Source organism: Apteryx mantelli, chromosome 10 (assembly GCF_036417845.1).
Source record: "Apteryx mantelli isolate bAptMan1 chromosome 10, bAptMan1.hap1, whole genome shotgun sequence".
Lineage (NCBI taxonomy): Eukaryota > Metazoa > Chordata > Aves > Apterygiformes > Apterygidae > Apteryx > Apteryx mantelli.
In genome coordinates, this window is record NC_089987.1 from 5015464 (window position 1) to 5039467 (window position 24004).

Here is a 24004-nt window from a genome sequence, read left to right on the forward strand (position 1 = left end):
AGGGAGGACATGTAAAATTATTCTGCTTTCACATGTGAGAACCATGTGGGTATAAAACATAATTATCTCACTGAGACCACTAAGTAATTTCACTTCATAGTTAATCTGTAATTATATTTGTCTTTTTATTTGCTACTGAGCCAAGAACAGAAGATGTGCTTCTAGTCTGCAGCAGACAAATGACTCCAACACAAGTTCCCCATATCTGTAAACTTTGTTACCACCTACGTTAATGGCATTTCACTAAATGAACTACAGATGTATCTTCCACACTTTGACTTCTACTGGTAGAAAGTCTACAGGATAGCCACGATGAAGACACTGAAGTAAGAGAAAGGTCTCTAGAGCATACAGACATGCTACAGGGTGAACACTGTTGATTGCACAGCATCTTAAATGATGTACAGAGAAAAAAGACTCCCATCCTCTTCCACATCACATTAACAGGGAGGACCGAGGTGCTGCTAATTCTCCTGTTCGCTGGTGCAGCACGTACTCCTGCATCGTTTCCCTCAGACAGGGCTGTGCCAGCCTCCCGTGTGCCTATAAAATTCTACCACAGCATTTTTTATTCGTTTTGTACAGTATAGTGGGAACCCAGGAAAGGAAGTAATCAGACACCTGGGCTCAGCCCTGGGATATTCACTCTTAGATCATTACAGTTTCTTAATCAGTTCATTTACAGGTGTAAATGTAGGCGTTATTGTAAAAAACAATCTAACTAAAAGTAGTAAAATATTTCTGGTAACATTAACCTGAACAAACAATAAAATCCTGTCAAATAAGAAAAAAAAGTCATGATCAAATCAACAAACTAGTTTCCATGCTGAATCAAAATAAAGTAGCTAATTAATGCAAAAAGTATTAGCAATCTTTTTATAAATTCTAATTGGGAGTCCAAGAATGTATCTGTTCTTTTGCCTAAAAACACCAACAAAAATAATTTATCAAAGTCCATCAACTATGTAATTTGCATTTAAGTAGCTTAGTACTGAAACCAAATTATTTAATGTGTGAAACACAATGACAAAGTCAATTATAATTTTTTCTGTTAGAGTTCAATTCTCACCTGGTGGCTAACCCTTTCGTTTCTCCATAGACTCTCAATAGGCAAATATTACTTTCAAACATCATAATGAAACCCATTTCAAATACATTTCCATTTCACAACAGGTCTATAAGACCATACTGACCCATTCTCAGTGCCCACATAGCCTTCCTCAGCAATATAACTGAAAGGGATTAAAGCCTTCTGCTACAAAGCCAAAGCCAATATTACATTGACACTGCCTGCAGAGCAGAAATAGAGATCATTCATCTGCAATGATAAACAGCGAGTTTCTTTCGGAAGGTCTTCAAGCAGAGATGACTTAGGAATGAAACAAAAATGGAATATTGCTGAAAAAGTGAAAACAAAAACAACTTCATTTATGGGCTGACATAACTGCCTGGCTCACTGTTAGACAAAACACAACAACTGACTTGTTTAGATGTTTCTTCTATTTTTTCCTTGTGTTATACTGCTCCGAGTACAAAGTATTGCTTCTTGTTGTAGTGACCTTGAATATAAGCTCTCAGAGGTTTTGCTTCATTGCTACTTCAGGCAGACTTACCCCCTTGAGAAATATAACAGAGATCTGACAGCATGTTGGTTTTATTCACCAGTGATTAAAGGTCAGACAGCTCAAAAAGCAGCTTACCACTGGATGCCATGCCATGTTTTCCAATATTACAAGATGATCCTAGCCCTGATATTTCACCTACTTTGTCTGAGACTTCTTCAGAAGAAAAATAGCTGCTTTCTGTTTTGAAGAATGAAGATTCTCTTCACAAGTACAGAGAACTTACAACACGCTGTGCTAGTTTTTAGGTATTTATTGTATTTGAGAAAGATTATTTCTATTCGTGTTAGATAATGTGGGTCATGAAAATCTCCAAAGCCACGTGAATTCAGTGAAATAAATAAGAACTAAGGCAAATCTTCAAGGGATCTTAAAAAGTACTGAAATACAACAGAAATTCAATGGGATTTGGTACATAACTCTTCTTTGAAAAATGCAATTTAATGGGATGCCATGGTCTTCAAGTACATCAAACTATATTTTAAATGAATATAAATTCCTACCATTATTAATCTTTTAGATAAATTGATGCTCAACAGAGATTTAGAATCTGATCGAAATATATATACTCATGTTGAAATCCCATTTATACAGTGGTCCTAGAGAGGTCTACTGAAATATTTCTAACGATAAGACTTTGGAAGGCACATACAGATTTTAAGACGTGATCTGACGTAAATCTCCAGATCTCTAGTTACTCTAGCATAAAACTGACTTGACACAATTGCTGAATCGGACTCTGATTTGCCAGCTGCAGTTCTTCAACCTGGCTGGTCACCGGACATTATCTCACTCTGTGCAATCATTCCTCCTGTGCAAACACGTACAAAATTCCGGCAATGCAGAACAGCAGAATTTTATGTTCGGATCACACAGAGATGCTAGGTCCAGGAGGAGAGCTATCAGGAATTAGACCCATTTGTTTCTACCTTGCCTTTGCCGAAGGTTTTGAGATATTGGTACAAGGTTGCATCTGTAATCTGTTCGCAAACATCAATACATAGAACTACAGCTCTTTGAACATCACCTGTATGCTTGCAATGCTAAAACACCCAGAGATGCTGCCGAATACCCCTGCTGAAAAGAGAAATCTTTCACTGAACTGAATGTGGGTGCCGGGCCTGAGAACGGCTTGTGTTCAGAAACATAGCTCCTCATGCTCTTGTGTTCACAAACAAGTTTGTATACTCACTTGCGAGTTCAAAAGCACAGTGGTGCCTAGTCTATATCCTAGTCCATTTAAAAAGACCCCCACATTTACAAAAAAAATTAGTGTGATCTCAAATTTGTGGTTGGTGCCTCAAAATTCACAACTGCTTTAAATCAGGAGCTAAAACATCTTCCAAGCAGCTTTTGTAGAAGTCCGGTGACTGTATTTCCAGGGAGCAACTGGCCCAACCTGGTTTAGGTGATCACAGAGAGTACCCACAAGGGGGTACATTTCGGTTGGGCCCACCTCTAAAGAGGATGCCTAGAGATCCATTTCCTAAAAATGCATCAAGTAACACAAACTTTTATTTGAAAAGGCTTTACAGCACAGACTCCAGTCCAAAAGAGTTTAATTCAAGATGCATACTTCCTCAGTATTACTCCTTCATCATAAAGTTTTATTCTTCATAAAAGATTCATTTCCCCAGACCCATAAACTGACTACTTCTAATTCAGTGTCATTTTATAAATACTTCCATTCCTGGCATCAATCAAATGCAGCTGGCTTTCAAACCACAAAACAACAGCTTGCTACATTATCATGTTAAACAATATATATTAACTTATCAAGCTGAGGAACAAATGTCTGCAAAATCAGCAACTTTATAGTTCTGCCGCTGATGTGCGGAGACTCACTTGAGGCAGTCTCTCTCAGTAAAGGTAGAGCTAAGCCTCGGCGTATTTCAATATTCATGCTTTATTTGTCACACCTTCTGGGCAGTTCTGCTATTACCATAATCATTCAAACCCTCTGCTTGCACCTCCCAGAGTTCCTCATCGATCAGATACATATCTCACTAGCCAAGTCGTTGCTCCAACGGCTGCAGCTATCAATCTGCTGATTGCTCATTTGGCCTATAAGTTGGCTTGGAAACATTGGCGAATCACTCCCCTCGGGCACCCAGAAGTAAAGCGCAATGCTTGCACAATTTTGTGGTGATTGGAGCAGATGGTTCCTTGGGAAAAGCTCTTTGGTATTTTGTTATTTACCTCTTAATAACCTTTCTTCTTCTTTTTTCTTTTGGCTGTCAAGATGCCAAGAGAACACTGGGAACAGTTCAGCTGACAGATGAGATCGACTATTACTAAGGGCCCCTCTCCCTTTTTTTTTTGATTTTTACTTTTCCGTTCAGCTGCCAGGTGGGCTGAGGACTTTGTGCTCGCTCCCGTCACGGTTCCTGCAAAGCGGCAACTCTTCTACTCCTTGTCCCCTCCCAGCTGGCCAAGTAGTAGGTTTTGTCATGTACAATTGAATGTTACGCTGATACGCGTTGTGCTCAGGTCCCTGGTTTTTAGAGAGTATTACTGAGCAATGCAAGCACTTTTATTTCTGTCTTGCAACATGACTCATCGAAGATTTTACTGATGTGCTACTTTCAAAGGTCCTATCCAGCAAAACAAAAGGGGATTTTACCTTTTTCACATAGCTCAGATGAATCTCTTGTGGTAACTTTCGCTACTGTTACGTTGAAGTGCAATTTATTGTTATTAAAAATAATAAATTTACAATAAAGGATAGGACTGCAGTGGAACTGAGGCCTATTTCTAGCTAGATTTCCTATGTGAGCTTAGGCACACAGCCTTAAAAGATGACTCTAAATTGGGATGTTAACATTAAAAATATTGTCCAATTTAAGGACTGAACAGTTTTAAGTTCACAAGAGCTACAGTGCTCAAAACATTCAGCCTGAAGTTTGCTCATGTTGTTGACAGTCAAAATTAGATGTCAGTTTTAAAATCTGATTTTTAGCTTCCTTATTCCTATTTTTCCCATCTTTTAAGTAGTAAATATACAGTTTTTTCTCAAAATATCTTTCAAAGAAATCAACTAAAAGATTAAACAGATATTATCATCAACAAATCGCTGAGGTCCTTCATAAACGATATGCGACCGTGGAAGAATGTGCACAGAAACCCAGGGCTGAACTGCCCCTTCAAAGCGCAGCAGGCAGTTGGGTGCAATGCAGGCTGCTTCCAAGGCACCTTCCAGAGATACGAGTGAAGCAGCAAAAGACCCCTTTGAGCCCAGGGAAACTGCGCTTGTTGCGCTGTGATTTGAATTCTCATTGCCAGATTCTTAACTCAACAGAGCAACATCTGGACTTTTATTTAGCAGATACTGAACAAGACCAGAATAGATCATAATGCATAATTGGAATCTCTTTCCCATGGTGATCCACTTACATTGTTCTGACAATGGAAGGGATCTAAAAGCAAATATAAATTAAACGTATTCCCCTTTTCAGGCTAGGTTACCTGTTGAGATGGTTTAAAAATGATTTGGCATAATGAGAATTTCACCCATAGCCTCTTGCTGTTTAAGTCAGATCTAAACTGATAAATAGTCCCATTATGTCTAATGTGGAAGTAAAACTATCTTTTCCTCCGCTGGTGCAGGATCTCTGGTTTGTACTAATTTGCGTTTGTTATTGCACTGAACTAAACAACATAACTTCTCATCCTTTTTGCGAGTCCGCACTGTCCGTTCAGTACATTCCACAAAGGGAGAAGCCATTTTCATAACTAACGGGACCAGGTTGCTGAGCTTTCTTCCCACATTCTTCACAATTTCAGAGAGCTCTGTGCACCTCTGTACACTCGACATAATCAGTTCTACAATAGTACACTTTTAAGAAACAAGGCTATTTTTAACAGAAAAAGTATAACAAAGAATAGAAAGACATGGGAAGAAAAAGGGAGAAATCAAGAGTTACTGACATCTCTCAAGCACTTTTACATTACTTTACATGTAGAAAAAAAGAAAACAACTTTTGGAAAATGGAGCAAAGGAGGATACCCTTCTGTCTACTGTACTCATCATAGCTAATTACATGTTTGACTGTCATTTCGTATTTTAAAGACAACAAGCTCCAGGGAAGCAAAACAAATATAAGAAGAAAGGTCTATTATGTCTCCAATCAAGTGCATTTGAATTGCAACTACAGTTATTAACTTATGCGTGTTATTAAAAACTTGAAGGCCTTGCTCAATAGAGAAGACATTTAGTAAGAATTAATGAGTTCAGTCTTTTAGCATATCTTAGATTTGTACACAGCAATAATTTCCTTCCCTGCAGGACATTTTTGCATCATCTATTTAGATGTCTGGCAAATGCGGGATATGTATGTACTTTTAAAACTAGAGCTTAGATGGCACCTCTGATCAGCACATGGCGCATGCCAAGAAACCGCAGGCAGCAGGAGTGGAGAGATGCACTGCTGAAATATCAATTGGGGGATGAATGTTGACACACAAAAGAAACTTGAGTGATACTTAAATAGAGATGAAGAACTGTTAAGGAGTGCTACTATTTATAAAGAGTTAATGTGGCCAGACTGCATACAAACTGAGGAAGAAATAATGGGACATTTCTTACTGTTTCATCATAATGTTCAGTTAAGATGTATGGGCAGGTCAACCTTTAGCAGTACTAGCATTTGAACTTTTTTTCTCATGAGTAATATAGCTGTTTTGGTAGAAGTTATTCACGGATGGGGTTGAGAATGAGTTAGATGCAGTGCTGTCCCTAGAAAAACCGTGGGTTACAATGCCACGCAGCTGAAAACAACACTTTTAGGGATCTGCTGCTCCAGCAAGGCGGTGATACATGCAATGGCAGTCAATGAAATTGCATTAGTTGAAGTTTCATGATATGGATGATATTCCGGTATATTCTGCTTTTTCTCTAGTGCTATAAATGCTTCTTTCCTTAGGGGCAAAGGTGAAAACGTTGAAAATGGTTAGCCCAGCCTAGGATTCCCAAATCATGCATATGTTATCAGAATATAGCAGATTATGAGGTTTTGTAGCAGCCTATGTATACGTGAAACTTACTTTCTTACTTCTTTCTTACTTTCTTGTGTGCAGACGTAAGACATTGTGAAGCAAACAAAAGAGGATTATTTATCCTTTCACAATCATAACACTAAGAGAGAATACCAAATACAAAACACGCGGTCCCCGACGCAGACAACTTACATTACAGACACCATTCACTCTTCCCCAACAAAAAATTGCATGTAGCCTACGTATTTGTCTGACAGACTACAGGCAGCATGAAACATGCAGTTCCATGAGGAGCAAAATCAACAAAGTTTCATTTCCTATCGGTATTGTCCAAAGGCTCATCACTCGGATGGATAAGATGATGTCTGAGAAGGGCTAAAGTCAGCCATTCCCTCAGTAAGGCCATTAACAGTGTCTTACTCCTCTCTCGTTTTCACGAGGCTTATATGAATTTAAGAGACCTCTTCAATGAATTTTACTTCTACCAGAAAATTTAGTGAAAACTCAGTGATGAGTTCAAAAGCTGTGTGGGACTGACTGGCGCACAGACAGGCAGAAACACATGCTTAAAGTTAACTTGCTCAGCTGGCTTTTTATTTTTATGTGCCAGTTTCTTTTCATTGTGCATCTATAGGCAAACTCAAAAATAAACTCTATTCTCCAGCAGTCAGTTTGTCAAGGGAAAGCAATAGGCTGGGTTTGCTCTATGTCGACTGTACCGCTTATTGTACTCTCATCCGAACATATACAAGCATAGAAATAACAACAGAAATCTTGATCTGGGGTGACATGGCTCTAAAAGGCTTTTATGTATGAGCAAGGGAGCTTGTTGCTGAAATATTCCCCTCTATTTCAGAGTACCTGTTGAGCTTCTCAACCTTTAAAAAATATTAACTTTTCACATTTAAAAATAAAGGGGGCTAATACTTTAATATACAGAGTTCCTAAGACAGAGAGGAATGGGCCATGATGTTTTCCTGAAACAAGTTTACACTTGCTTAAATGTGAATCTAAACCTCCAGGTAAGAGGACGGAGGGAAACGTGGGCGGGCAGGCACAGTGACCACTCTGCTGCCATCAGGGGCTCTTTCCACCACACTGCCCCTACCTACGGCTCTGCCTTCCCCTGAACAGATTTGTTCCTAACCAGGATTCCATCTTAATTCTGGATCAGGAGTAAAAATGCAGAATTCTCCTCTCTGGTTCCCTTTTGACCAGTAAAGTCTATTAAGAAAATGCACGAATTACTTCTTGGATCATGACCACAAGCTATAAAAAGTCCCACCGTTCTAATATTCCAACTGCCGATTCATAACAATCTTAAATGTCAGATAACATAAATCATAAAGCAATATAACACATTCTCTTGAAGTAAATGGTTTAATGTAAGTGATGATATGCATTGAACATCTCACAGCAGGTGAATATGACAGAACAGTGATTTATGAGCTAAAGAATAGCTATCCAACACACAAAGAGTAAGATTTAGCCCCAGACACTCTCAGAGAAAACACAGAGGACCCACACTCTTTCCGCAGTTTGGATAGCACAAGAAGTCAATCATAAAATCACAAGAAATAAAGATTGGATGAGACCTTAAAACATCATTAAATTCATCCCCCTGAAAACAATGCAAGACCGTTCTTGGAAAAATACAGAATAATACTGGCTTATTTTTTAAAAAACCTCCAACAGAGGAAATTCCACAATCCCAATGTAATTTAGGACCATGATGCCTGCATTTGGCAAACACCTGCCAGAAAGTTAGCTCAGGCCCCAAGCAGAGGCAGGTCCCAGCTAACGCTGCCAGCTCAATGCTAGCCCATCCATTGCACCACTGGAGGCGCAGGATGCTGAGCTTCGCACATCTTTTATGCAATTATCAGAAATAAAAATCTAAGCCCCGACACCTTCTGCCTCTGGCACCGGTGACCTGCTCATTCGCTCAGCCCTTTGATCTGAACCGTTTGAGCACCCAAAACACTGTCAGAGATGCTCATAACTCATAGGATTTGCCATGCTGCTTGCCCACTTCCTATGAAATATTGGAATTGCCTGCAATCATTCAAATTTGACTTCAGACATATACAAGCTGTTTAAATGCAGATGCAAACTTTATAGTCTAGAACAGCTAAGCAGAGAGTTTACTAAAAATATATATTCTGCTAAACTTTCACTTATCTCTGTTTTATAATCCAAATGTTTTCTTTAGCTTTTCTCTGCCTTTTCTTTAATAGTTTCCTATTCTTCTCATCTTCCCTGTTTACCTGGGTGGTACAGTTCTGGCCAGAGCAACTCAAATTCCTAATAGACAGCAATTTTAAAGTAATATAAATATATAAAGCCTGATGTAAATTTCATATCCAGAAATACCCATGAGAAATTATCTTTTAAATGTGGTAGAAAGCTTCCCCTAAACCTCGAGACAGAAAATAAACCAGACAAAATTAGTTTAATGATTTAACTTTCTTCAGGAAAAGAAGTTAATATCCAGTTTCTCCTAGCCTCTAAGCAGGGGAAAATTCTTAATCAAGGTAAATGAAGAAAAGAAAATAGATGTTTCCAAGACTTCATTTAGCTTAGCAAAATGAGACTGCCAACTATTTGTATTCTGAACTGCTAAGAGGGAACTGGCCATCATTCACTTCAAAGCTACTTTCACCTCGTCTCCATCCTGCCCTGTCAAGCAGAGTTACTGTTCTCAGTATTTACAGGAATGACAAGAAGAACGAGTATAGGTTCTGCTTTTTCCCATATTAAACAAAATGTAGCTAATTATTGGGAATCCAATTCACATTCAGCTATCCATCAAGCCATGAACGCCTCCAGCTTTGGAGACCAGGAGCAATTTGCAGCCCTCGGGTCCAGGTGGACGTCGTGGCAATAGGCTAAGCCCGGCTGCTCGCGCCCTCCCGCAGCAGCGGCTCCCTCTGAGAGAAAAGCTCAGGTGCGCTGGCAGACAGGCAGCAGCAGGACCTTTCTGCAGGTCCACCGGTAGGGACCGTGGGGGAGCCTGGACAGAAGCGTGCCTTAGCCAAGCGAGAATTAGGGTGACACCGCAGAGTGCTTTGTTTCCCCCTCCTCCACCAACGGAGAGCAAATCTCATGAAAATGAAGGACAATAGTGTCAAATCTAGGTTTTTGATAACTAATATATGAAAGTGCAATAATATTTTAAAAATAAAAAGGCAATGAAAGCAAACAGTATGATGTGTTAACAGTAACACTCAGTCTATGTTGCAAAGCACTGTAAAAGTTCAGTTTCTGTGTGGCACGCGTAACAAGAAACCCAAGCTATGTTTTCTTGGGTGTGTATGCTCTGCATTAGGATTTTGTTCAATATACAGATATTCTTCTAAGAAGCGAAGGTTTTTACAGGTTTCAATAGTCCTGTGATCAGGCCACACTTCAGAGACAGAAGACCCTCTTGTTTCAATTACCTAGTCTCATAAAGGAATTGAATAGCTTCTTAAAACTATCTTATAAGAAAGGCAGCAATCATACTCCCCAGTATCAGCAGGCTTTAACTAAAAACATGTCATTACATTACAGAAGCCACTTTAGATTATTCTTCTATTTTTAAGTAAGGTATACTGGCATCTTTCCTGATTAAAGGGTAATAATATTACAGTTTAATAAGATCTCCCAGTGCAAGGTCAGTCTTCCTTGATTGGAAATGCTTTTTGAGACAGTGGGCCAGAATTTCTGTTGATATAAATCAGCCCTGCAGTACTAAAGCAAAGATTTATGTTAGATGAGGCTATGAAATACAGGAGTGACCTTGATGGTCTGCATTTCATACACACAGCATTATATTGCCTTTATTCCCTTTTACATTCCTAATTTCTTACTTTAGTAGACATAAATGAAAGAGAAAAGCAAAAGGATGATCAGTGCCTTTTCTGCACCTCTTCTATTTTAGACCCTTTCCCTTCTTGCTAGCAATGACTAATGCAAGTATCAATTTTCTCGCACGTACACAGGATAATGATGATACACCAGTATGCACTTCATTCACTGCACTTTACAGAAGTCCTCAGCTGCATTCTTTGCTTCTTTAATTAATGTGAACTGGTTGGGCACTAATCTTGTTTTACTAAGTGGGGATATCTTTCTTATTCATGATCCTGTCAGTACGGTTCTCTTGTCACCTACGTCAATCCGAAATTAATCCATACAAGCCAAGAGTGCTTCAATACTACAAAGCTAGTGTGAATGAAAGCAGAATCAGATCCCATAATGAAGAGGTAAATCTTCTTACAAATTTTTGGCTCTGTGTGTAGGACCTTGAGCATGCACTTTTATTCTAATTTATCATTTCATCTTTGTATTGATTTCGTAGTCAAGTCCTATCCATTTGATCTATGAAACATCTGAACCTTGTTATCTTAATCTCACTTATCTGAGAGTTTCAGTCTTAATACAGGACCTATTTTAGGTGGGTTTTGTTTTTCTCTGCTCCCACACTCCCCCAAACCTGAGCTATTGGATAGATCTTTTGGTTCTCTCCCCATGCCTGCTCTATTGAAGTCATTACAGTTACTCAGATTCATCCTGTCCAGATAATATTTCATAATGAACTTCTTTCCTGCTAGATCCAGTAAATGAACAAGGTAACTACTCCTGTTTCTATGTCCAGAGAATTTCATCAAGTCCATTGCACTTTCCTAGATAAATCTTATCAAAGCTGTAGTAATTCCCATTAAGACTACGAGCAGAAGGGGTATGTTCCATTGTAAGGTCTTGAACGTAGTACTGAAAAAATTCTAACAGAGGATCTTAGGGCATATCTTGGAAAGACATCCTTGCCCTTAAAAGTGATATATTCTTCTCCCATACATTCTTCTGAACCACACTTAGAAGCTTATAGTAGAGGAGTCCTCAATCAGGAAGGATAAAAACATCCAGCTCTTCTAGAAACCTCCAGTTTCATTAAATCAACTCCACAGCACCAGCTCATTCCCTAACAGCACTCTAGAACCGTAGACGACAGAATAATTTTTTCAAGCCATTTCTGCATCTTAAGATTGAAATTTGGAGAACTACATACCAGAATCTCTGCAGTCCTACTCAAAATCCCTTGGTTTTGGTTAAATTTTATTTTAAAGCCACTGATAGCTGAATTTAATAAATGATTCAGATGTTTAAAGAACATGCTGTATGATTTTAAAGCAAGTCTTTGAAACCACCTTATAAATCTCAGATTCAAATAGGTATCCACATATGCAACAAGAATACAGTTTGGTGAGAGGCCTCTGTTTCCAGGAGGGGCCCTGACATTTGATCCTGAATTAAGTCATTAAGTCACTGAGCCCAGTATATTTAGGCTTAGACCGTATGTACTTCATTTCACTCAGTTACAGCCATTTAGGCTTAGCTACCTAGTCTTTTATGCTTCTCAGTAGTCACTGGAGAGGGACCAGCGATTTTGGATGCAATTCATCCCATTCTAGATTAAATATTTGAGCAATATAGTTGAGCTGAAGCAGCTTTAGAAGTGATTACTGATTCTGGAGGAGGTCTAACTCAGAAAAGATACCCAGCTTTCAGGTACTTAAAGTAGGTGATACCGATTCCATTCATTCTGCTCATTGCTACAGATGTAGAAAACAGGGGTAGAGTAAAATGATTCTCCTGTATTTTTCTTCTAGCATCACACGTTCCAAAAGACCTTTTCTTCCCCACTTTGTGCCTACTAACCATAGAAGGGAAAACACACTTGTAGAAAGCACATCAGAGGTCACGTCCCAGCTTTATCCCGGGCAGCTTTACAGTCTGCACTGACACTTGACCCTGGAAAAGCGGAGGCATGCGAGGACTAACAGCAGGCCGTGATATCAGTGCTCTTACTCTTTCACAACTGATGCATCATGTTAGATGTGGCCCTTAAGCAACAAATCAAGTTATTTTAACTTTGGATGCAATTGATTTAGTATTGAAAGGGCTATATTATATCCCTGCAGAGAAAATATGGGCATGGAAAAGGCTTTGTATGTCATAAAACATCTAAATATTGACTGTGGAACTCCTTAATGTAAAATTAATAATTAAGCACAGAACAGCTCACTATATATCACTGCCAGCAATGAGACAGTCAGAGATCATAAGAGTTGTGGAGCTGTGTGCAGAAACAGTGTCATTAAGTAACTGGCTTGTTCAAGTGTATTTATACACACGCACATAAATATTCTCTCTGTGGGTCCAAAGAAAACAAGCATCAGTTAGTGCTATGTTATGTCAAGAATGAACACTAACAAACAGATTTTAAATGGCAACACAATTCCACCTTTCATTGCGGACTTTTACACAGCCCCCAGCTTGACCACACTTAAAGTTCAAGGGGTTCCTGGGGCTTACAATGATCTGAATTAAACTCTTAAAAATCCCTAATTCACTAAGACCTTTTCCTTAATCTCTCTATGCCATGTTTCGGCTAGTTGAAGACAACAGAGGGTTTCTCCTTCCCCTGCCCAAGCTGGCTGGCAGGGATCTGGCTAAAGGCCAGAAGCTCTAAACCATATCTGCAGAGTGCTTTCCTGCTACCATGACCTACGCTGCTTCCCAGCTGGGGAGAAAGCTGAGCTTTTCGCTTAAGGAGAGCTTCACATGAACGTGGCAACATGGTCTTTCTGGAGCTGGCTCAGATCTGGGGCAGCTCGGAGCACAAACGGATGAAGCTGCATCTGTCTTTGGGTATTCATGTTCAATACTTTTCTCCTGTTTTCCTGTACTGTGGTGCTATACAGACTTGCTTGAGTAACCTTAAACTACAGGAAAGCAGGCACATGGGCTGCTTTCTGGGCTTAAGCGTAATATTACATGACTAAACTAGTTCAGTCACCGGTGCACCCTTTCTTGCACAAAGTAGAAGAACATTTTCTGTCCCCACCAAATATCTGGTTTCAATTAGGACAATTTACATATGCAAAGACACCAAATACGTACCAGTGGCTCACTACCATTGTCTGCAATAGCATGCACCAGGCATATAAATAACAACTGATGTTTTCATTTCCCCTTTTTTTTCTCAGTCACCCTGCTGACTTTCCTAATTGGTTTCCAGTGCTGGAAAAGTCAATTGCAATATATGACCAAGTTTAAGGCTATCTGTACATCTCATTTAAACAAAGACATGCATAAAGCATATTTTTATTCGTTTTGTTAATGCTTTTCACTGGAGCCCTGGTACTGCAGGAGCTTCACGGACCTTGCTCACACACTATGGGGGACACACTGACAGTTTCAGAAGACACCAGCTTTCCAGATCAAAGCTCTTCCATGCAAAACTTTGGTTAGAAAGACCAAGGAAGAAATATTTTACCTGAGACACTTTGTGCTTGTGTGATTTATTCAGGTGTTTCTCCACTAACTTATATGAAATCTTACTTTCTATGAATGCGAACTGTAAATCTCCCTGCTAGCCAACCAAGTCGAGGTCAGTACTGAGTCACAGGTCCTGTCTCTTGGACGTCTGCTAACATCTTTCCTTGACACTACCACAGACTTCACAACTGGATGAGATCAACAGCATATTGCACATGATATTTACATAAACTCAAGGGGAGAGGGGCAGAGAATCCCCACCACAGCTGTATGCTTGTAAATTCCTTGACTTTTGACAAGATAAGTCACTTCCAAAAAATCCCCAAACTTAACACCTGATAAAGAAAAAAAACCTTACTGACTTTGATAACTTTAAGGTGTAATTATTTTACGTCTGTTTATCTACAGCAAAATACCTATGACAGTGATGATATAACAGTGAGCCACAATGATTTGTATCTATGGATTATGTGTCACATTTGAAAACCTGTAGCTTAAATCATGCATTCGTGACAGACCTTGAAAATCTAAGAGGGGATAGGTATTCCAATGAACTGTGTCAATGTCAAATGAAGTTATTCCAAATTTTTATTACGTTACCAGAAACACACATTAGATAACTGCAAACTGTTCTGTTCAGGGAATTCCCTTAGCTTTTTATTCCAATGTACTACTTTAAAGAGAGATCAGTTTGCAATTTCATTCACTTGCACGCCACTTGTGAGATAACCCTTTGATACCAATCCTGGCAGGATTCTGTTACGCGTACTGTACTTCCTATACCTATAACAACTAGATATGATAATGATCATCTTTGCATTGAATATATCTGTTGATACAATGTAACTAAGAATTAAACCCCATAGATAATTTGCTTTAGCAAATAAAAGGCAACATATTTTACAAGTTTCCCAGTTACACTGTATTGACACAAAATATCAATAAAGTCTTAAAAAATAAAGAACTAAGTCATGTATAGTCACACAAGCATAGTCTTTTAAAAGTACACAGGTGATGACAATAGGGTAATATTGTCAAAAGCACAGAAACGCAGGAGTTAATACCCCAGCTTTTTGTGAGGTGTTAAGATCAAGCTAGTTTGCTGTCAAACAAATCAAGCTCTAAAGGTATGAGGCACGTGACTACTTCTGTATGTGCTTTCTGAATGCTTCCCATTTTCCCTGGATCATAAAACTTCGTATGTATTAAAATATGCATACACACTTGCCCAAAATAAGATATATTTAATAATACGTATTAAGGCTTTGTAGAGAAACACTTATTTTTCTATATTAAATACTAGGAATGACTTCAGTCCTTCGAGTGGCCATTGTCAGAGACAGAAAGGAATTGCTGCTTTAAGCTTCATGAGAAGCTTCCGTATGTGCTCAGCCCTCACGTTAAAAAAATCCCAGAGCTCCCCTAATGTCCCATATAGTTTTTGCATTAAACCTATAAAGAACTTGTGCATGACATTACTGCCTTCATAGCACACTATTTGCTCAGTTTCATGTACCATGAAATACTTGCATCTCCTAATTAATGCTTCATTTGCTAGAATCGAACCCAAAAGCAAGAAATAAAATAGCAGCTCTGACTTTGGGAGGGTGAGACTCCCCAGGTCAGGGCTAGGCAGGCAGCGCGGCACGCCGCCGCCCGCCTCCAACGCTTTCCACCGCTCGGGAAGGTTAAGTGGCCTTCAGGCTTTCAGTTCAGCAAGGAAACCGCTTTTGTTTGTGAAAAATGATGAATACAAAATGGTTATTTTGATGGCAAGTTATAACGCTAAGGCATTTGCATCTTTTGCGCTGAGGTTTTGCGCACAGAGATAACATAAACCAGTTGCTGGCAGAATACCTAAGTGCCCGTGTCAGGCTGGCGTAGGTTCAGCCTGGCGCCCAAACACGGTCCGAGCCGGAATGCTCTGCTCGCCGCCACTGCTGAAGCTGGGAGCGGATGCTTTTACTGGAAGCAACACTCACACCCGGGTCCTGCACGCAACAAAACAAACACACCGACGTTCTCAGCCTGTAAATCAGGACTGACTTTTGCAAAATTAGCAGGTAGTAGATGCTACACTAAAACATCACAGGTGTGTTTATTAATTTACCACTCTTAACAGCAGTTCATAATATCATTCAGTTGCACCCTACTTACAAAACAACCTGGTTATGCTAATTGCAGGGGAGCCCTATCACACCTAATTGTAGAAAACTGCATGGATAAACGCTCTGTTGGCATATCAGTTACGGGATCTACTGCGCAATTCTGTGTACCACGCTTTCTCCTCGCACGGGCACCTCCTGCCGCTTCAAACAATAGCCTTCCTGCGAGCAGAAGAAAGCCGTATCGTGAATAATTTAATGCAATTGAATGTACTCTTATAGCTTGGTTCAAAAACCTTCTCTATACGCTAACTCTTCGTTTGCTCGCATGCCAAGCTCTGGGCGCTGGAGAAAATGCCCTGGAGCTGTCGCGGGCCGGTTGCCGCGAGGGCGACACTTTGCCAGGATTTCAGTGGAGCCGCTACCCCACGGCCCCCGCGCGCAGCCGCTGCAAAGCAACCAGCACACAGCAGCTACGGAAATTTTTCATTCTCCCGTTGCGTGCATGCTTCTAAAGCAGGGACTTCTATGTACATATCTGCAAATTAGATTATTAGATTAGAAATTAAGCATGCTACAGATGTTTATAAGCCATAATTAAAATAAACCTAGTGACCCTCGATTAAACATTTCTGAAACATTTATTCATAACTGATTAGCCTTTTATAAGATGTTCATATAGCAACACAGTATAAATGATGACTTTCAATTTTCCAGGCAAACTTTACAAAGTACTTTCATTTTATCTTCTGCCCTAGTTACTGCATGTGGAGACACTGTGATACTGGATATGTGGTAATTTCTTGCAAGTTTTGACTTCTCAGTATTGGCAATGACATGGTGAATAATAGTACAGGAGCATTACAGGCTCATAAAAGCAAATGAATGTTTTAAGAACTGACAGTACATACAGTCTTAAAAGCGGAATCTATTTAAATAACTGCTCTGAAGCAAAGAGATATATTTTAACATACTGTACAATTATAACTGGCTGTGTGTTATTCTTTGACATGTATTCATTTTGAATAGTACTATTGAAATATGTATATAGTTAATTTTATATGTTATATATAAACACATATACTTGGTGTAACATACACAATAGATATCTAGATATAGGGGAAAGCCATAAATAAATAGATTAAAATGAAGTTAGTCTTAGTTTATATCAGTGCAATTTCAGGCTCAGGTTCTTCTCGTTGACATTTTCACCTGCTGAATTATACATATTACTCTCCACTCAAATAATACCAAAAAGAACATGCCTGAAATCAGCAGCTTAGCATCGTTTCTCAGCTGTTGTAGCCAACGTCCTCCCCATATGACCTGGTTCCTGTGCATGTCTGCAACACTCAACAAATGATGGATCCCGTAAATTCCTATGGCCCTATAGAAAAAGTGTACCTTCCTAGTGCTCACTCTTCCTACTGAATGCAATATATTTCCTTGTCTATTTTTCATATTTCAGACATTTATTTAGTACTTTATTGCCAACAACAGAAAATATAGCTGTCTAGTGATGGAAAGAGCTGTTACAGGGCTGAAGCTAACCCTGCAGACTCTCCGCCTTCTTCACGCTCTTTTGATATGTGCCAACACGGTTCTGGACACGTTGGAGTTCAGACGGTTGCCCATGGCACACGCATCCCTTGACCCTCTGCTGAATCTGTCAACTACAAATCAGACTTTGGGAACAAGACTGGGACCTCAAATTATTTTCATACAGCCTAGTAAGAAAGCACCAAAATATTTTCCTATTGATGTAGGACTGTTTTGAATCAGTGATCCTAAAGATGGAAGGTTATACAGTCCATTATAAATTTCTGAGAAATTCAGTTCCTTTTGGTTTTGTTTTCTGAAGCTATACAGTCTTTACCCCAATACTCTGATCATCATGCAAGTTTGTTCCAGACCTAAACTCTTACCTGATCACCCAAGCTATGTAATTAAAAATACATTTGCTTTTAAAAGTAATCAGTGAAGTTATAGCACTCATACTGTTCCCGTTTTGCTGCACCAAAAGCAATTAGAACTAATAAAAATTTGTATGCTGAAAAATATGCCACTATTATTATATAGGAGGAGCAAAATATCATTTCTCTTCTTCTGAAAATACTTATATTGAAAACACTAGAAATTGAAATGTGATGTTACAGCAAATAAATATATCCATAGTATAAGAAGGTTATATTTTTGCAACTCTGTTGTATGAAACTGGCTGTATCCCTCCTTTACAACGTTTATTCAATTCAAATAATTGAAAAATACACAAGTGTGTAAGGCAAACAGCCACAAATAACTACAAAATGTAAGATATTGACTTTTATGTTCAAAGGCACCTTGGAAGGTATCCTAAGTAAATTTCCCTTTAATGTTTCAATTCCTAAACATGGCAAGACAAAAGTAATTACAGAAGACTAACCAACACTGGCATTTAAAAGAGATTTTAAAAAAAAAAGACAACTGATTTCCCCAATTTGTTTCATGTAGGCAAACATGCAAAACCCAAACAAAAGAAGATTTACCCCCCCTCCCTCCCTGGGAAAGCGGCTTCATTTGCATAATCTCCTGCAAGTCTCATTTTCCTTTATGATACTAGTTTGGAATGTTTGCCTGATCACTGAATTCCCCACAGCAATATAAAAAGTTCTTCTACGCTCAAGTCATGAAACACTTTTTTAAGCCTGAAAAAGAGGACTCGGAGTACAAATAACCCTGGAATTCTGCCATAAGATATTTATTTCTTTCCTTTAAACAGAATCTATATAATAAGTAACAGATTTGTGCTTTTGCAATAGCACAAGTGAGAACTTCCATGAGAGAGCAGTACTTGTGCTTATGACAAACCACCCTAAAATGTTGTTTAGACGGGCAACTCATTTCCGATCTGTATGCTTGATGGCCTTAGTGGAGTAAACAAAAAGACTTTGAACAGAAATCAAAGAAAAGGCAACAGTGGCTCATTAGTTTCATCCTGAGCAGCAGCGCCTGTGAAACACGCTACTGCAGCAACAACGTCGCTAGTGCTGCTACCAAAACCGATCACCCATCTGGCTCCAGCAGTAGATCTAGACTTGCACGGCATTGCGGTGTTCAGCCTTGGGCGATTCACAGGAGAGCAGGGCATCCTATCTGCTGCTAGAAGACAACTTAAGACTTGGCTGTCACCCCTCACTCAGCCTTATTGGACATTGTCTACTTGCTGGCAACAGAAGAGATCCTGGGGGAAAAGACTATTTAAAGAACGGCTCTTATTTTCATGTAAAAGGAGTCAAAGCAAATAAAACTGCTGACACCTTGAAGGGCCGGTGTTTTACCTAGCATGAGGGGCGAAGCAGTCTATCAATACTGTGGCAGTGGATGTAGGAGAACATGTCTCTCTGTACTCGGGTACTTCTGGTAGATCTTTCCATTTCTACATTATAAATTCCACCCCCTTTCAAGGGAACTTATGATTAACAATGTTATCATCATACTCCTAGAGTTAGGTAGGAGGGAGTCCTGAGGCTGCATCCATCACGAATCCTCGCGGCAGCATCTTGGTGCAATTTCAGAGAAAGCTGGTGACCAGGAGACGGAGAAATACGTTCTGATTCAGTAATTAACAGTTGCAGCATTGTCCTTACAGAAAGACTGTGAGTAAAGCAAGTGAAATTAGCAGCAGAAAGAGCTCTCACGACCTACGCCCAAGTCCTCCGAAATTAGAGGGAGTCAGTGTACTACAGAAATATGCTCAAGACAGACAGAAACTAAATGGAAATATAAGTAAGGAAACTTAAACAGACAATCTAGAAAATCTAATAATGCTGTTGATTCTGAAAGCCAAAATTTTTTATCCTTCCAGGGGCTATTTCATCACATAAAAAGGCGCAAATGAAAAGCTGCTGATGGTGATCAATGCAAGGGGCGTGCAGAGCCACCCAGCCCCATGAATCACGACGCTTTAATGTACTGCGCAACTGGGTAGCGGTCTCTTACACTACTGCTGGCGAGTTACATAAAATGAAAAATGCTTATTTTGTTATATACAGCCTACACAGAGGGGGAGGCCAGAGCTAGGAAATACAGACCTCTTCAAATAGATCAGCACAAGACCAGCGGATAATGAAACTGTCACCATCCTTCCTGCCCTTGGATACACTGAAGGGGTTTTGCTTTGGCAGTTTTCAATCTCTGTCAAATATGAAGTAACCACACAATTTTAAGGTCCTAAATTTAAACCCACATTAGCAAGCAACCTTGTGCCCAAGTACTGTCCACATAAATTTTTCCAGCTCCGCGACGCTTGCCCTGCTGCGTGCACTCCTTCCTCTGAAGGGAGGACGGGATGGCAGGTCCCCGCTCCGGATCCTGTTCTTTGGGAAAGGGACTACAGTTTATTATACATTCATAGCACTGCAGCAGCATTGTTAAATAAATGCTACTACTGCTAACAGCAGTAATAGTGACATGATGAGCAGACCATTATTTTTTTAGTTTCCTCATCTCTAATTTGTTCCATTGTTTATTTCGCAGCTATACAAGCTTGAAAAGACGTCTTAAAATGAATCGTAGAAACGAGAGAAACACAAAACCAATTAGATCATCAAGTTCAAGCCTTTGCCCTGGGGCTGTTACTTTCTTGTTCTGTCCAGGTTATATATGCGGGAACATGAACGTTTCCTTTTAAAGGCATTTCCACTGTACCGCTTTTTGCTGACCCGGAGTGCAGTTTTTCCTTGGTTATTTCCACCCCTCCACAGCGAGGGGGTGACCAGTGAGGAGCCCAGGTGGAAGCAGCCTGAGGCCCGCGAGAAACGCTGCTGCCCCACAGCACAATATCCATTGCGCTTTATTCTCCGCTTCGGCTTGAAAGCGAGCGATGCTTCTTTTTCTCTGCGCTTTTCTTTTTTAGATCAATGACATGCAGTTGCATTTTAATTACAAAACTGCAAACCAATCTATTCTCCTTCCATATACATAATACAGACTCCTCCAAGAAACATGCATGAAAAATGAGACTTATTTTGAGCCTCAGTTGAACATATCAATCGAAAGGGCTGATTCACTGAGCAGCCCTGAAGCCAAGGCAAGGTAACTCATCTACCTTAAGAGATCCCCTCTTGTACATGTAGGCACCAAAGATCCCACTGAATTCAAAAGCAAAGCAACCAACTTGCTTGGCAGAGACAAGATATGGTTATTATTTGGCCAATTACCATAACCAGAAGAAAAGCTTTTGGGGCACATATATCTTACTTCAAGGATAGCTTTCAAAAAGGCTTGGTGCCCAAGAAGTAGTCTTTTGTTTCCAATTCTCTTGATCGAATTTAAAAAATATTATTTTTCCTTACAAACCGTACCTGGGGCCCCTTACCATATTTATACTCTTAGACCATCACAACTCCAGATTACTGCTCTACAAAAGCTATTTACACTGAAGTCTTTAGCCGACTATGTCCTAGCCGTCGACTATAAGCCAGACACGACATATCGGACGTGGTCATCCAGTCCCATGGAAGAACCGCAGTCGTGGAATAACTCCTGTACGTTTCTGGGTCGTGTTAAAGGATTGTACACGGGTGCCGCAGGGCGGACGGCACCGGCAGCCCAAATGCAGAGAGAAGGAGGAGTGTTTGACTGCAAGCCGCTTCCTCCCCAGCCTGCGATCTGCGCCGGCTTCTCGCGGCGGCCAAGAAGGGACCGTGCCAAATCCTCGCCCCTCTTTCGGTCCCGCAGCGAAGATGCCAGCACGCGGCACGCTCTGCCGCTGACACCTTCGAAGTCAAATTTGGGTTTAAACACGTAACGCAAGCGGAGGGAAATACCTGATTGACTGCTGCTCTTTGCACTCCACCTGTTTAGCTCTTTTACAAAGGTTTGTTTAATGGGGAGATTTAACTGCAAGTGCACAAAAGTCACACAGAGAATAGGGCAGAAATAAATATTTTACTAATCTCAGCCTCTTCTGTTTGTAAACTCGCACAGGAAGACTAATACTGTGTGTTTCAGAGAGGAAATCTACATAATATCACACGTGATAAATTCCTGAAGATGAAAATTGACTGATATTTTTGTTATATTTCCTACTTTGTCCTTGGAAAACCTGCCTGTATGACAAAACTATATATTTTTTTTTTTTTCTGAGGCTGATTAACTAGCTTGTTTCCAGTAAAATGACTTTCCCTTGAGAGGAACATTAAGATTTCTTTAATGCAATCTTCATCCATTAACATTGATTATGGCTTCATTAAATATGAAAACGAGGATTTACTCTTTGCAACAGATACCACTTTTTGCATAAGTGAGTAAACATTTGCCTCTGTATGCTTTGCTCCGAGAGAGAGGCATGAACAAATATTTTATTTATGTACTATTTTGAAGGAAGAAATTGCCTGTGGCAAAAAACTCAGCACAGCTCGCTGGCAAAACACTCTTCCGTGACAAGGTTGGAGCAGCAACGTGGAAGTCTGAGGCACAAACCACCCGTAACCTAGGCACACTTTAAGGCACCCAAGAGGTTAAATGCAATTAAGTACTCATTAGCAAGATAAGCTGATGAATTACGCAAATTCTTACTTGTGCATGAATCAATAAAATTAAAAGGCTGGCTGAAGACAAAAAGACATTTCAGTTGCAATGTAAAGCTAACTGTCCAGTCAGCCTGATGATGAGAACTGATCTCCAACAGGTACAATGGCTTCATCGAAAACATGCGTGAAATAGCCATAATTTAAGGGAAAACAGCAGAGAAATTACATATTAATGTGCTAGGAGCACTTGAGCAGCACTAAGGATTTTTTTTTTTTTTAATTATCTTTCTTGCTAAATCATTTTTTGGAAATGTCTAATTTAATTCTGCCTTTGAAAAAAAAAAACAGGATTTTGAGAATCTTCTCATACTGAGAAAACATCAGAGGAACAGCTATTAGTTATTCCAATTAATACACTATTCTATAACCAACAGCTAGTACATGAAGCTTTCAAATGCTAAGTTCCAGGTAATAAAGGCAATAGCTCGCGCTTGTTAGCTGAGCTGCCTGACGTTAGGTGAACAGGTCTTGCACTGCCTTCTTAAAACTAGCTCACCCTCAGCGTGTAATGGGATATTTTGAAGACCACATTCACATTCTCCCTCTACAGCTTTTGCACACATACAGGAAAAAAAAAAACACAAAATATTTGCTGTAAAGGGTATTCCCAGCTTCTGTATTTATCAAGGAGATTTTTTTAAAGGGCTGATCTATAACCTGAGGGATCAATTTGGGCAAAAGCACATCAGATCAATAAAATAAGGAAGCGAGAGCAAAGGGAGAGAGGAAATGAAGAGCAATAGAAAGATATTACTTTTTACAGGCACAGAATACATCCCTTTGCAAACAAGAGCTATTCTCATGAGCAGGAGATCTCACTCTTGGCTTCCCTCTAACCCAGCAAAGAGAACAGCTTTAAAACTCATGCAGCTTGTTATCTTTGCACATCAAGGCGCCAGAAACTGGTTTCCCTCTCAGGGCTACACAGCTTTCCGCTGGTGCACATTCGACTGCTCTCAGCAACTTGCTATGGGGAAATGCACTGAAATAGATTAGAAAATATGTCACCACTACAGGACTAATCCTTTACATGAATTCTATAGTGATACCACACTGGTTTAAATATCAGCCCCGAAGCGAAGATGCCCAGTCACTCCATGGCAAAGCCCTCAGCCCTCCGCAGAAACAAGGCCGTTTCCTTCAAGGTTGGACGCAACTCTCACCAAAACCCATGGAGATATTTCCACTGGGGTCAATGTGAGTTAGCTGGGTCCTTGGGGAGCACTGTTACCAGACAGAGCAGTGTCCATTGTGTCCCGTATTCAGAATATTCGCAGAATCCCAGCGAGGCAGGTCCATATGCCTATAATACATATCCCTGCGATAGTCAGGGCTGATGCAGGTAGTCCAGCAATCACTCGCAGCTGCCTCGGTGGGAGCTAGATTG

The 24004-nt window shown here is 39.9% G+C and overlaps 1 protein-coding gene across 3 annotated transcripts in view; it reads right to left on the reverse strand.

The window, feature by feature from the left end:
- CDH13 (cadherin 13) overlaps positions 1–24004 on the reverse strand; it is a 534614-nt gene that overhangs the window by 175501 nt on the left and 335109 nt on the right. The window lies entirely within an intron of this gene.